The following is a 14,153-nucleotide window of genomic DNA, read 5'->3' as shown; positions in this document are numbered from 1 at the left end:
CTCTTCAAAAATTTTCTCATGCCCTTTGTTTTTCTCTTCTTCTTCTGGGACCCCTATAGTTTGAAAGTTGGTGCATCTGATGTGGTCCCATTAGTCTCTGAGACTGTCCTCAGCTCTCTTCATCCTTTTTACTTTTCTCTGCTTTTCAGAAATTATTTCCACCATTTTATCTTCCAGGTCACTGGTTTGTTCTTCTGCTTCAGATATTCTGCTATTGATTCCTTCTAGAGTATTTTTAATTTAAGTCATTGTGTTGCTTGTCTCTGTATGTTTATTCTTTAATTCTTCTAGGTCTTTGTTAATTGATTCTTGCATTTTCTCCATTTTGTTTTCAAGGTTTTGGATCACCTTTTTTTATCATTATTCTGAATTTTTTTTCAGGTAGTTTGCCTATTTCCTCTTTATTTATTTGGACTTCTGTATTCCTAGTTTGTTCCTTCATTTGTGCAGTATTTATCTGCCTTTTCATTATTTTTTAAAGTTATTGTTTGAGGTCTACTTTTCCCAGGCTTCAAGGAAAGCTGAATTCTTTCTTTGAATAAGGTTGAATTCTTTCTTCCTTTTGGTTTCTGCCCTCCTAAGGTTGGTCCAGTGATTTGTGTGAGCTTCCTATAGGGTGAGATTTGTGCTGAGTGTTTGTTTTCCCTCTGATGGGCAAGGCTGAGTGAGGTGGTAATCCTGCCTGCTGCTGACTGGGTTTGTATTTTTGTTTGTTGTTTAGATGTGGCATCCTGCGCAGGGTGCTACTGGTGGTTGGGTGATGCAGGTCTTGTATTCAAATGGTTTACTTTGTGGAATTCTCACTATTTGATATTCCCTTGGGTTAGTTTTCTGGTAGTCTAGGATCTTGGAGTCAGTGCTCCCACTCCAAAGGCTCAAGGCTTGGTCTCTCCTGTTGCTAGAGGCTCCACATTTCATCTGGAAAGGACATAAATCTGGTGATCTCACCTCAGGCCTAGCCCATCCACCTCAGGAAAGGATGACAAGGCCAGGCAGGAAGATGCCACACTTTCTTCTCAGCTTTATCCAAATGGCTCCACACTAATCAGTTACATATAGGAATTCAGTGTCCAACATTCTAATGTGCTTCTCTGTAGAAGCAGTGGAATCATCTTCTCCTGGGGTCCCTTTGAAGAGCCATGGTTCAGGCCAAGATTAAGGCCATAATCCCAGAAGGCCTTCTCAGTGCTGGAATAGGGAACTCATGGGCGTGGGGCTTGCAAACAGCTAGCTAGAGCCAGGAGGCGGACACAGGGCAAGGATGGAGAGCCAGCAGGTGGAGTAAGGGGCCACGCAACTGTAGTTTTACCCCTGGTGTCAGATGCGTCCTAAATCTTACTAACCTTTTTTAAAAGAACACTTAGTAATTAGTAAAAAGAGGTCTTCATTTTAGACCAGTGGTTCTCAAACTTTAGAACACATCAACATTGTCTGCAGGGTTTTTTAAAACACATTGTGCTGCTAAGCCCCAGCCCCAGAATTTATGATTTAGTGTGTCTAGGCTGGTGTTTCAGACATTGCTTTTCTGCATGAGCTGATGCTTCTGGTACACACTTTGAGAGCCACTTTTCTAGACAACAAGTTAGTGTCCTTAGTTATATATTAGAATCATCAAGGGCAAATTTGAAAATTCTAACACTTGTGTTGCCATCCAGACAAATGAAATCAAGGTCTCTGGGGTATGGGATCCAGCTACAAGCAATTTTTAAAGCTCCCCAGATGGCCCCACTGCTTAGCCAAGGCTAAGAACTACTAGGTGTAATGGAAAAGTTTTTTTGCAGCTGAGATATACCAAATGATTATCTCAAGCTCATTGTCCCAGTTTATGATGATTCCAAGAGCATAACTGAGCAAAATGATGAGCAGATAAAATGTCCAATGATTATAAGAAATAATAAGCCCGTGGAAAGTTGCAGTTTTATCGCCTCATTTTAAGATTATTTTCCCAGCATTTACTCTGTGTGTGTATGTCCATGAACACACACACGTCTGTGTGTTTGGTACTTGGACTCCATGCAGGAAGTTGGCTGCCAATCCTCCCATGCAGGGCTTCTTGTGCAGAAGGCTAAACCAGAGGAGCCACCTACAACACTGAGCCACAGAACCTTCTTCAATACGACTTCCAAAAGAATGTCATTTTTCTAGTGAAATCATAACATGGTTCAGAAACCCAAAGGGGATGTGTGACATTTTTTCCCCCTTCCTCACTCAACAGCTTTCCCTACCTCATGCCTCATCACAATCTTCCAGTTGGCAAGAAGTTAGAGAGGGAAAAGAGAGAAGATTCCAAAATGCTCTAAGTTTGCCAAGCCATGATATGTACCATGGCTCACTGTTTTAATCTTGAAGAAAGGATCCAATCCAGGGACATGAAAGATGAAGTAAGATCTATAACTTGGATTTTAGTTGCAAGAATAATTTGCTATAGTTAGATCATCTGCCATTCCTACATTCAAGGCTTAAGATTTCTTTATAAGGGAAAAAAATCTTAAGTTTCTTTAACTCTAAATTACACTTCTTTGTAACTTCTACCCATTGTCTTATACCAATCATCCGGGATCACTCAAAACAGGGCTGATGCTTTTTGAAGTTAGAAATACTTACTGAATACCTACCATGCTAGGTATGGAATGGCTACAAAGATGAAACAGACTATTTAATTAGGAGTTGAAACACAAAAACACAAATTATATAGCAGAGATATGGTTATACAAAAGTAGAAGTGAGCAGAACTAGCAGAAAGACTGAAAACTACTTCAGAATAGACAGCATTAAAGACGTGTCTTGAATGCATAAAATTGTAGCAGGGTAGGCATGAAAAGATAGCCTTGAGGAAAGGGAGCAGCATAATAAAGGCAAAGAATGATGAAAAGCTTAATCTCTCTAAAAGACAAAACAATTATAAACTATGTGCACCTGAAAGCAGCTTCAAAATACACAAAGAAAAAACTGTCAGAAGGGATAGAAAACAATAATAGTTTTTGACTTCCAACTATTATTAGCAGGGTATTGTACACTCTACTTTCAATAATGGATGGAATAACTAGACAGACCATCAAGAGAAGACTTGAATAACATTATAAGCCAACGAAACCTAACTGATAATATACAGTACTCCATGCAACAACAGAATACATATTCTTCTCAAGTGTACATAGAACATTATTCAAGATAGATTACATATTTAGAATTCCATTTATATGAAATGCCCAGAATATGCAGATTCATGGAGACAGAAAGTAGATTAGTGGTCCAAGAATCCAGAGAAAGGGGGCAATGGTGAGTGACTTTTAATGTGTATGAGGTTTCTTGATAGAATAATAAATAGATTTTGGAATTAGATAATGGTGATGGTTACATAATATTTTAAATATACTAAAAACAATGCATTGTACACTTCAAAGTTTCTGGTAGGCCAAGATCATGTATTTGGCAAAGGAACAAAATACACAGTTAATAGTGTGCACATATACATATTTTGCTCTCATCCATACCACTTACAGAAAAGGATCTCTAAAACGTTATTCTCTGAGCAGGAAATTTGGGAAAAAATGCATATATGGAATGAAGCCAGGCATTTGTGACAACTTATCTATTCAGTCATTTCTTCTATAAGAATTTACTGAGGACCTACTGTTTGAAAGTCCTTCTGTAAGGTGCTAAGGATTCAGAGGTGAATAAGACACACAATAATTTGCCAGAGTCTATGCTTTAGTGAGTCTACATTAGAATCAACCACACTTCAATCTCAGAGATCAAATGTGAGCAGGAAGCATAGTTATTTCTGCACTTACAAAGCTATAGCATAATCATCTGATTTTATGAAGTTTTCTTTTTAAATTTATTTTTAGTTGGAATATTATTGATTTACAATGTTAGTTGCTGCTGTACAAAAACATGAACCAGTTATAAGTATACATATAACCCTTCCTTCTTGAGCCTCCCTCCCACCCCCTCATCCCACCCCCTTGAGAAAGAAAAACAGAGCTGGAGGAATCAAGCTCCCCTGACTTCAGATTATACTACAAAGATACAGGAACTAAGACAGTATGGTACTGGCACAGAACCAGCAATATAGATCAATATAACAGGATAGAAAGCCCAGAGATAAGCCTACACACCCATGAACACCTTATCTTTGACAGAGAAAGCAAGAATATACAATGGAGAAAAGACAGCCTCTTTATTAAGTGGTGCCGGGTAAACTGGACAGCTACATGTAAAAGAATGAAATTAGAATACTTCCTAACACCACACACAAAAATAAACTCAAAATGAATTAAAGGCCTAAATGTAAGGCAAACACAGTAAAACTCAGAGGAAAATGTAGGCAGAACACTCTTTGATATAAACCACAGCAAGATCCTTTTTGATTCACCTCCTACAGTTAAGAAAATAAAAACAAAAATAAACAAATGGGACCTAATGAAACTTAAAAGCTTTTTATTTTACAGAGTTTGAATAAACAATATGTGAATGATGGTCATATAGCAACAATAAAAGAAGAGGAATCTCAAAGAATAGTATGTCTCATATAGAAACATGAGCCAAATTCTGCAAACATACACCTGTGGGAGAGATACATACGGCATCCTCTTAGCTTTCTGATAACAGCACAGCAATGTTCCTACCAAATATTATGGCTCTGATTCCATAGTCGATGAGGAACTTACCTTGTAATTTGTCTCCTTTACACACAAAGGAAGGGTGAACTCCTCTGTGCATTTGGGTGTTCTGGTCTGCTGTGTGTTACGGTTCTCACTGAAAAGGTCTAAATTGGTATTTGGGTTTATACATCAATCTTGTCTGGGTTGAGTAATGTGAACTATCTGGAAGTCTGGTAAGATTTATATTAAATCCTGGAACTTAATGATCACACCCAAGATACTGCTACTCTGTGATGTTTGTGGAAAAAACATTATAGAGTAAAACTACTTAAGTGTTACATATCATTCAGTGATATACAGTGAGTGCTTTAATTCACATGATACTCTGTTTGGAGGTAGGTGAGATACAAGACATATAAAACAACCTCATGTGGGTACTCCTGGATAAAGATATTTCTTGATAACCTTTATTCAAGGTACTTAAAGCACTTCACAGACATTAATTAAGTTCTGTGAATATGATTACACTCAGAATTTTAAATGAAAATCAGTTAGGATATGAATTCATTTGATGTTTAATGGAATGTTTCCTATTAAAAGTTCCTATTGAACTTTTAAGTTCAATATTGAGCATATTAAAAATTACAAGAGAATCATTACAAAGAATGGTTCTATATATGACATAGATATGCTGTTGTCTTTTTTCTAGAAGTCTATATTCTGATTTCAGTTCTTACTGAGCATCATCTGGGAAAAAGTAGCTAAATACATATGCTCTTATTTTTTATTTGTCTTTATTATTTTTGATTTTAAAGTTTCATAAGCACCTAGATCTGTTATTTCTGGGCCATTTTTTGTCTCTAGGCAAATGCATGGCAATTCATATAATCATTACACACCTTGGTTTTCTTCCCTCTGAAAGATGATGTGAACATTCACCCTTCTCTAGGCTAGAACACTTGGCAGGGAACTAGTTTAAAATAGTGAATATATTAAAATATGGAATATTGAATGAAATGGGTTTTATGTCTTTAAGAAACATACTGTACTTCTGAGGAGAAAAATGGGCTCTCAATAGAAGTCTTTAATGTCTGCTTACATTACTAGGTAGGAAAGGCTTACAATTATAAATTACTGATAATCATTCTTCGTATGTGTTTAGTGCCTTATAGTTCATAAAGCCTTTGTAATGATCTCTAAGATGGCTTCAGATTCTATTATTCCATGGATCTGAGACTTATTCAAGACCATACTGCTAGTAAGTATAGGAGATAGAATCCTATTTATTTCCTTTATAGCCCTTATTACAAACTAGAAATACTTTGTATTTGCTTATTTATTTACTTGTTTATTATCTTTCTCCCCTACCACGCTAAAGTTTCCAAATACTTTAAGATTCTGGAATTACTTATTTGCTTAGAGGATTATACTTCTTATATATTTAAAATTTGCCACACTCTTGTCCAAATAGTATACTGAAATAAAAGAATGAGCCAATGAAGTTTCATTGTATGTAAATTAATCTATCCTCTTTCTCCGCCAAATTCTGACATTGCCCATGACCTGACACATAGAAATTTTATCATGATAGTCTCTATTCTCACCACATTGTGGTAAAGTGAATGGCATGTTCCAACTAATTCAGCTGCAGTTGCCTTCATTTCCTCAGCTAAGAGGGGTAAATAGAAATGGTTACCATGGAAAGACACAAATACCACTGACTGCTATTTCCTCATTGGCCATATCATTTATTACAAGAAACAGCAAGGATTCCTTCTAAGAGGTGAGTTTCAGACATGTACCACACATTTGATCCACAGTGTCTGAAGCCCCTCCGGCTGCCCAGCCATAGCAGAAAGAGGGATTGTAAATAACAGGGGACATTTATTGAACCTTTGCCCAATGCCAGATATTGCACCAAAGCTTTCTATACATTATCTCATTTCATCCACATACCAGGCCTATGAATTAGATCTTACTATTTCTGTAGCTTTACAGAGGAAGAAACTGATACTGAGATGTGTTAAACAATTTTTTCAAGCTCACTCAGCTACTAGGTGGCAGAACTAAGGTCCTAACCCAGATCTTTTTAATTTAAAAAATTTTTGGTAATGATTTTATGTGACTTTTGTGCTGGAGATAGAAAAGTGACTGAGTGCTTACTCAAAGTAAAGACTGACTTTTCTTATAATTTCTTATAATTTATGCTGTTTTATTCCTGAATGAGAATGGCATGTTCTCTTCCACCTCTGGAGGAGAGATTCTTTTGGTTCACTGCTCAAGGAGGTGTTCTTAATCCCTGATATTGACATGCATCTCTGAGTGACAGCACCCCCTCCTTTGAACAAAATGATTCTCTTTCTATTGGGAGTCCAGGGCTGGGGTTTGGGGGAAGAAGGGATGAAGGAGGCATGACTTGTAACCAAAGTCTTCCTGACCCGAACACTTCAATGTTCAACCGCCATGGGGCAGTATTCCACTGGCCCTCCTTTCTGCCACAGGATTTCAGTGAAACACGTGTCACGGGTCTCTTGGCCAAATCAGTCCCATCATGCTCACCTGACCTCAGAAGACCCTGGTGTCAGGCAATGGAATGTGTAAGCTGGAGGTCTTGTATTGCATCTTACTTTTCTGCTTTTACTTTGGACATCAGACTGCTACTGCTACTGCTGCTAAGTCGCTTCAGTCATGTCCGACTCTGTGCGACCCCATAGACGGCAGCCCACCAGGCTCCCCCGTCCCTGGGATTCTCCAGGCAAGAACACTGGAGTGGGTTGCCATTTCCTTTTCCAATCATTTTAACAACAACGACAAAACACATTATAATAAAATGAACTGTGGCCCCTGCACCAAGCTAAGGGCCTGGAACACAGTCAGTACTTTTTAGATATTTACTGAACTAAATTACTGCTGAACTATAAACTTGCCAACTAATCCAGTTGAGGACCAACATGGAACCAAGGAGTCCTGTACTAATGTGCCAGTGAACCCACTTATGTGTCCATCAAAGCACATCTAGGAGTCAATCTGATGACCTAGAGTAGGAAAGAGTACAAGATTTGTAGGTAGACATATTGTTGGAGGAAGTCCAAACAATACCTAAATATAAAGCTATATGGTAAATTACAATTTTCTAAATTGTCTTTTTCTTCACCATCAGGTTTCTCCTCTTCCTCTTTTTACCCTGCAGAATGAACCACATAACTGCTTCAATTTGCCACTTCCCTCTGACAGATCTAGTTATACACATGCACATAATACATACACACTTACATAAACATGAATTGAAGTCAATTTAGATAACAACTGACAAGAAATTAAATATTTAAAGATGTTGTTGATTATGTCGTTGTCACAAATGTCTAGTTAGCATCCTACACTGGAAAAAAAAATCCACCATGATGATTTCATCTTGGCAGTCTTCCTCGTCTCCCCCCAAACTACAACTGCTACATATTTACTTAGAACCTTAATTCACAGTTGTTTATTTCCTGTTTTCACAGCAAAGTTGGGGAAAACATACCTTAGTGAATTTCAAATTTCAGAGTTAATAGCATACTACTGGTATTGTAGGTATTCATTTAACTTTAATATAAGAAGGTAGGCATCTGTTGTTCTTTTGACTGATGACACAGTTCATTTTCCCCTGAATAATAGACACATTTGAAAATGCATGAAAGCTCACTTTCTGCTTCATTTCCTGTAAATATCTTTACACTTACTTCAAAGCTGACCTTTCACTTAGATTGAAATCCATGTTACTAAAAACTTGCAGAGAAAGGAACTGAATCAATAAGTTGAACATTAAAATAATTTATCTTGCTTGATTTACTATACCCTGAACACCTTTGAGGGTTTGTGATTTCTGGGGATACCCTGAGCAGTCCAAGTGAAATGTCTGCCAAAAATCACATCTGATGAGTGCCCTGTTACTTATTTATTTTTTTTTCTTCCATTGCTGTTTTCAAAAAGTGCCATCAGGAAGTTTAACTACAACAATTCTCTTTCAGTGTCGTCAACTTTCCATGAGTTCAGGCAGGTCACAGTACAGATCTCAGATACACAGAAAAGTGTAATTGGAAACCGGGTTAAAAGGAAAGGAAATGTTGTGTATACTTAATATCATAGAAATCAAGTATAAAGGAGAGACCACTGAATTGTAGAGTAGAATCAAGTTAACTGTCTTAACTGGAAACAGAATTCAAATTACCTTGCGCTTGGTTACTGGAGAGGAAGGAGGAGTCTTTAAAAATAGACACCACTGTTTTGGGCCTTTGTTTAAAATAGTAATTCCCAAGACTAAATTTCTCTTTACTGTCTTTAATACGCCTGGATCAAAAGAAGCAAATCTGACTGGTTTAGGAAAATCTTTAGGGAAAACCTAATTCCTTTTGTTTTCTCAGCAAAGACTTTGGATAAGAGTCTAAGTTTACTTTAGCCTGGTGCATTTTGAGAACTGGACGACACATTTACTGGGAGCCAGAAAGAGCTTCCTCACATGATCTAAGCTGTGGAATTCCTTTGTTTCTGGCCTCTCGGAGAGGAGAAGAATAACAAGCATTGTACTGTCCACAAACTCACTGACCATCCAGGCTCCAGCCTAACATACTACACACTGTGTGTGTGTGTGTGTGTGTGTGTGTGTGAGGGGAGGAGGGAGGGGGAGACAGAGAGAGGGTGGAGAAAACTGTATGGGTGTTTATGGCCAATATTAATCTCATAGCTAATGTGTATTATTGTGAGCAAATTAGAATTGGGCTAACCCTGAAAATTATTAAATATATTGACCTTTCATACTTGACTCCTTTATTTTTAAACCACCTTTTTAATGTACTAATCATATTAAAAAGGCAGTCTCTTTCCATCAAATAAATTCCCTTCCCATACTGTTCCTGACTAGTGTTCCTATACCAATCAAGGAACTGTGCTATAATTGTGCTTTGGCCTCTGTGATTCCCATTTTGGACAGCATGATTCAGAAATGGCTATGGTAAATGTTATTCACCTTACAGTTATTAGGGCCAAAAGAAGCCTTAATACATCTAGGATAATAAAAATATCAGATTCTTCTTTTTAAATGACTTAAGATCCCTCTACTGTAATAAAAAATGGAAAGTCTGAAAATGGCGAAGTGAAGCAAAATGGCATGTGAAGCAATGAAAACGAATATGTTTTCCTTTATTCCATGTTGATACCCATATTAGTTCTCTCTCTTCCCAAAGCCTCCTCCTTAGTCACCCTCTTCAAGTGCTAATTTCCAGACAGCCACCTGAGCTCATGTTACTGTCCCTGGACTTGGAGATCTTTGCTTCATTCCTAGCTCTAAAGCTTTGTGGCCAATGGAAGTTATTTATGCCATCTGTAAAAGAAGGAGCAAAAACTACTCTTTATCTTGGGTTCCACAAGGCTACTCAGGAAATTTATGAAAAATCTATTTCAGTGGCTCTTGAGCTCCTAATGGCTGCTAATGGGAGATCTTATTTCAGTCTTCCTGTTTTCCTCACCCCCAGGTGATCAGCCTGTGTGTTGGAGAGGGTGAGAAAGATGGGGGGAGTTGTGAATAATGTTGCTGGGTGAATGAACCACCAGGGGATGGGTTTGATAATGCACCCTCACTTATGAATGCCCGAGCTGGAAGAACCTGTGAACCACAGCATAAGAAGGGCCCGAGAAGCTTCCTAGTTAGAGACCAGTGGGTTTCTATGACCCCCCTCAAACTTGTGAATTTTGGGAAAACTTTACATTGTTCTAGGCTACTGAGTCCTATCACTACCTTTCTCAAACACTTGGGGAAGAGTCCTGTTTTCTACCATAAAATGTTGATGAGAACGATTTCACAACCCATTCTAAAATTTAAACTGTTTTCTCTTCCCTCTTCCAAGAAGGTGAAAAATAGTTGGTCACACTTTTTTCATACAGTAATTTCCAGCATTCTTGAAAGTAGTTACTTAATCATCCCGCAACTTTTGTTGCCTAGAGTAAGTCATTTGATGCTTACAGTTCCTCAAAAAGGGATTATGCAGGAACCAAGTTCTAATAAAACTTTTTCCCCCCATATCTATTCATAATATACCACAGACCAAATTAGTTCTCCTAATACAAATCTATACATAAATCAGATATATTAGGCTTATCATCCACAATCTGATAAAAGACAGTGGTATTGTTGGTGGAAATGTAAATTGGTGCAATCACTGTGGGACAAAGTATGGAGGTTTCTCAAAAAACTAAGAGTAGAACTACCATGTGAGTCAGCAATTCCGCTCCTGGGTGTATAACTGAAAAAAAAGACCCAAAACACTAATTTGAAAAGATACATGCACCCTAATGTTCATAACAGCATTATTTACAATTACCAAGATATGGAAACAACCTAAGGGCCCATCAACAGACAAAAGAATGAAGAAAATGTAGCACACATATAGAAAGGAATACTACTCAGCCATTAAAAAGAAGGAAATTTTGCCATTTGCAGGAACATGGATGGATTTGGAAGAAATTATGTTAATTGAAATAAGTCAGACAGGGAAAGATAAATACTGCATGATATCACTTATATGTTGAATCTAGAAAATACAATAAAATAGTGAATAAAAAAAAAAAAGGCTCATGGATATAGAGAACAAACTAGTGGTTACCACTGAGGAGAGGGAAGCAGGGAGAGGCAATACAGGGGTAGAAGATTAAGGTACTAGGTATAAAGCAAACTACAAGGATATATTGTAAAACATGGGAAATATAGCCAATATTTTATAATAACTATAAATGGAGTAAGGTAGAAAAAAAGTGAAAATAATAGTCTCACAGTTGTGTCTGATTCTTTGCAACCCCATGGACTATAGCCTGCCAGGCTTCTCTGTCCATGGAATTCTCCAGGCAAGAATACTGGAGTGGGTAGCCATTTCCTTCTCCAGGGGATCTTCCCAACCCAGGGATCGAACCTGGGTCTCCTGCATTGCAGGCAGATTCTTTACTGTCTGAGCCACCAGGGTGTACATATAACCTTTAAAAATTGTGACTCACTGTATTGTACATCTTAACTTATACAATAACATAGTATATGAACTATTTTTAAAAAAAGACAAAAGTATCAATAATTACTATTCCAGATATTGGCTACATAACAATTCCCTTTTCTCAATCTGTAAGAGAATAGTAAATGTCCAACCACATTAAATTCTTTATCACAAGACTCTTCTGAACCCTGCTGCTGCTGCTAAGTCACTTCAGTTGTGTCTGACTCTGTGCGACCCCATAGATGGCAGCCCACCAGGCTCCCCCGTCCCTGGGATTTTCCAGGCAAGAACACTGGAATGGGTTGCCATTTCCTTCTCCAATGCATGAAAGTGAAAAGTGAAAGTGAAGTCGCTCAGTCGTGTCGGACTCTTAGTGACCCCATGAACTGCAGCCTACCAGGCTCCTCCATCCATGGGATTTTCCAGGCAAGAGTACTGGAGTGGGGTGCTATTGCCTTCTCCACCTATGAACCCTAGAGAAAGGTAATTTGACACCTGGAAATCAGACTTCTGGGGCTCTATCTTCCCTTTTTACCTCCTCAAAATTGCTTCAATCAGCTGTGACTGTTGCTTGTCAAAACAACAGTATAGAAGCTCTGTCTCTCAAGACAATACCAGATGATGGCAAAGACCAAAATTCAGAGACTCCCAGACTTAATGATGGCTCAGCCTAATATTTTTCGATTCTATGATGGTGTGAAAATGATACGTATTCAATGGAGACCACATCTCACATTGGGAATTCTGACCTTTTCCTGGATTGGTGATACAGAGTATGATACTCTCTGGTTATGTCACAGCTCCTAGGCAACCACCCACCACGAGGGTAAACAACAGATACCCTTACAATCATTCTGCTTCCCAGGTGGCTCTAGTGGTAAAGAACCCGCTTGACAATGCAGTAGACTAAGAGATGTGGGTTTGATCCTGGAGGATGATGTGGTAACCCACTCCAGTGTTCTGGTCTGGGAAATCCCATGGACAGAGGAGCCCAGCAGGCTATGGTCCACAGGGGCACAAAGAGTCGGACATGACTGAAGGGACTCAGTACCTAAAAACATAATCATCCTGTTTTTTCATTTTCAGTACAGAATCCAATAGGACTTCATGGGATTTCAACACTTTATTATAAAATACGCTCTGCACTAGATGAGTTAGCCCAACTGTAGTCAAATATAAGTGTTCTGACCATGTTTAAGGTAGGGAGATAGAGAATCTGCCTGCAATGCAGGAGACCTGGGTTCAATCCCTGAGTCGGGGATATCCCCTAGAAAAGGGCATGGCAACCCACTCCAGTATTCTTGCCTGGAGAATCCCATGGACAGAGGAGCCTGGCAGGCTACAGTCTATGGGGATGCAAAGAGCAGGACATGACTGAGTGACTAATACACACATACAGGCTATGATGTTCAAGTAGGTTAGACACATTAAATGCATTTCAACTTAAGATATTTTTGACTTAATTTGGGTTTCATCCTGATAAACCCATCATAAGTCAAGGAAGATATATAATGCAAAATAGTTAGGCAAAGGCAAACATTAAGGACCTTTGAAATTTCCATCTCTGTTGCCTATTTTCACTCTTTCCACCCACATCTAATCACTGTGATACAATAAAGACACGGGTATGTGGGCAGTAATGACTGCATAATTTTGTCTTTTTGAAAAAAAAAGCCATTGAATCAAGGAAGTTGTAGAAAACTAGGAAAACTTATTGAAAACCTTCTGAACAAAAAGTTCCCAAACCTGAGTAAATTGCTGCCGAGGCTTATCACTGATGATGTTTCACTTTCTTTATGTGGTTAATTGCTTCCTTCTTCCATGGATGATTTCATCCCTCTTTATCTCCTCTTGTTTTGTCACAAATCCCAGGCATTGGCATGGTTCATCTCGGCCTCCATTAGACTTGTGGCAAGCACAAAAGCCAGGACTGAGGGAAGAAAATTAAGATTCTACCCTGCTCATGTTAATTCATTTTCACATGTCTTGCCTTGGCCTGATTTCATCATACTGTTGACAAATTATATTTTTCTTGTTAGTTATTCAATCCTCAAAGGCTTAATATGAGCCCAGGTAGATGAGGAATAAAGGAAGACAAGAAAATGCCATTATCACCTCTTCTGAGCCACTTAGATTTTTGGGCAGAGCATGAGCAGGCTGAGATGAATCGAAGCCAGTCCCCAGGGCAGAATGGCTAGCAGAAGTTATACAGGACACACTGGAGCTTGGATTTTCTCTGAATAACGTCTCAGGAGCTACTCCGTAAGATTCAGCCTGAAGCAGTGGACCTAGAGGTAGCTTCTAAAATCCCACCTCTCTCATCCCCCAAAGACTTTCCTTTTTTAAAAAAACATATTTTAAAATCGTTGTTCAGTCGTTTAGTCGTCTCCCATTCTTTGCAACCTCATAGACTGCAGCAGGCCAAGCCTCCCTGTCCTTCACTATCTTCCAGAGTTTGCTTAAACTCATGTTCATTGAGTTGATTATGCCATCCAACCACCTCATCCTCTGCCATCCCCTTCTCCTCCTG

General features: G+C 38.5%; 1 protein-coding gene across 2 annotated transcripts in view; it reads right to left on the bottom strand.

Moving 5' to 3' along the window:
- MAML2 (mastermind like transcriptional coactivator 2) overlaps window positions 1-14,153 on the bottom strand; it is a 402,023-nt gene that overhangs the window by 176,266 nt on the left and 211,604 nt on the right. The window contains exon 1 of one of the 2 annotated variants that reach the window (XM_024975283.2): window positions 1-14,153. This exon is cut by the window's left edge and continues 41,441 nt beyond it; it is cut by the window's right edge and continues 28,819 nt beyond it. The gene's annotated coding sequence lies outside the window, so the exon portion shown is untranslated. 2 annotated transcript variants of the gene reach the window in all.

The sequence above is a fragment of the Bos taurus genome, chromosome 15 (assembly GCF_002263795.3).
Source record: "Bos taurus isolate L1 Dominette 01449 registration number 42190680 breed Hereford chromosome 15, ARS-UCD2.0, whole genome shotgun sequence".
Taxonomy (NCBI): Eukaryota; Metazoa; Chordata; class Mammalia; order Artiodactyla; family Bovidae; genus Bos; species Bos taurus.
The sequence above is the reverse complement of the archived record's forward strand: the minus strand, read 5'-3'. Positions and strand labels throughout refer to the sequence as shown.